Here is a 520-nt window from a genome sequence, read left to right as displayed (position 1 = left end):
AATGGGACCTAATCAAACTCCACAGCTTCTGCACAGCAATAGAAACAGTCGTTAGAGTGAATCGGCAACCAACAGATTGGGAAAAAATTTTTGCAGTTTACCCATCTGACAAAGGGCTGATTATATCCAAAATTTACAAAGAACTAAAACAGATTTACAAGAAAAAATCTAACAAGCCCATTCAAAAGTGGGCAAAGGATATGAACAGACACTTTACAAAAGAAGACATACGTGAGGCCAACAAACATATGAAAAAATGCTCATCATCACTGGTCATCAGAGAAATGCAAATCAAAACTACATTGAGATACCATCTCACGCCAGTTAGAATGGCGATCATTAAAAAAGCTGGAGACAACAGATGCTGGAGAGGATGTGTAGAAATAGGAACACTTTTACACTGTTGGTGGGAGTGTAAATTAGTTCAACCATTGTGGAGGACAGTGTGGCGATTCCTCAAGGACCTAGAAATAGAAATTCCATTTGACCCAGCAATCCCATTACTGGGTATATATCCAAA

This window comes from Sapajus apella, unplaced genomic scaffold, assembly GCF_009761245.1.
Source record: "Sapajus apella isolate SASKATOON/1434 unplaced genomic scaffold, GSC_monkey_1.0 scaffold1738, whole genome shotgun sequence".
Lineage (NCBI taxonomy): Eukaryota > Metazoa > Chordata > Mammalia > Primates > Cebidae > Sapajus > Sapajus apella.
The sequence above is the reverse complement of the archived record's forward strand: the minus strand, read 5'-3'. Positions refer to the sequence as shown.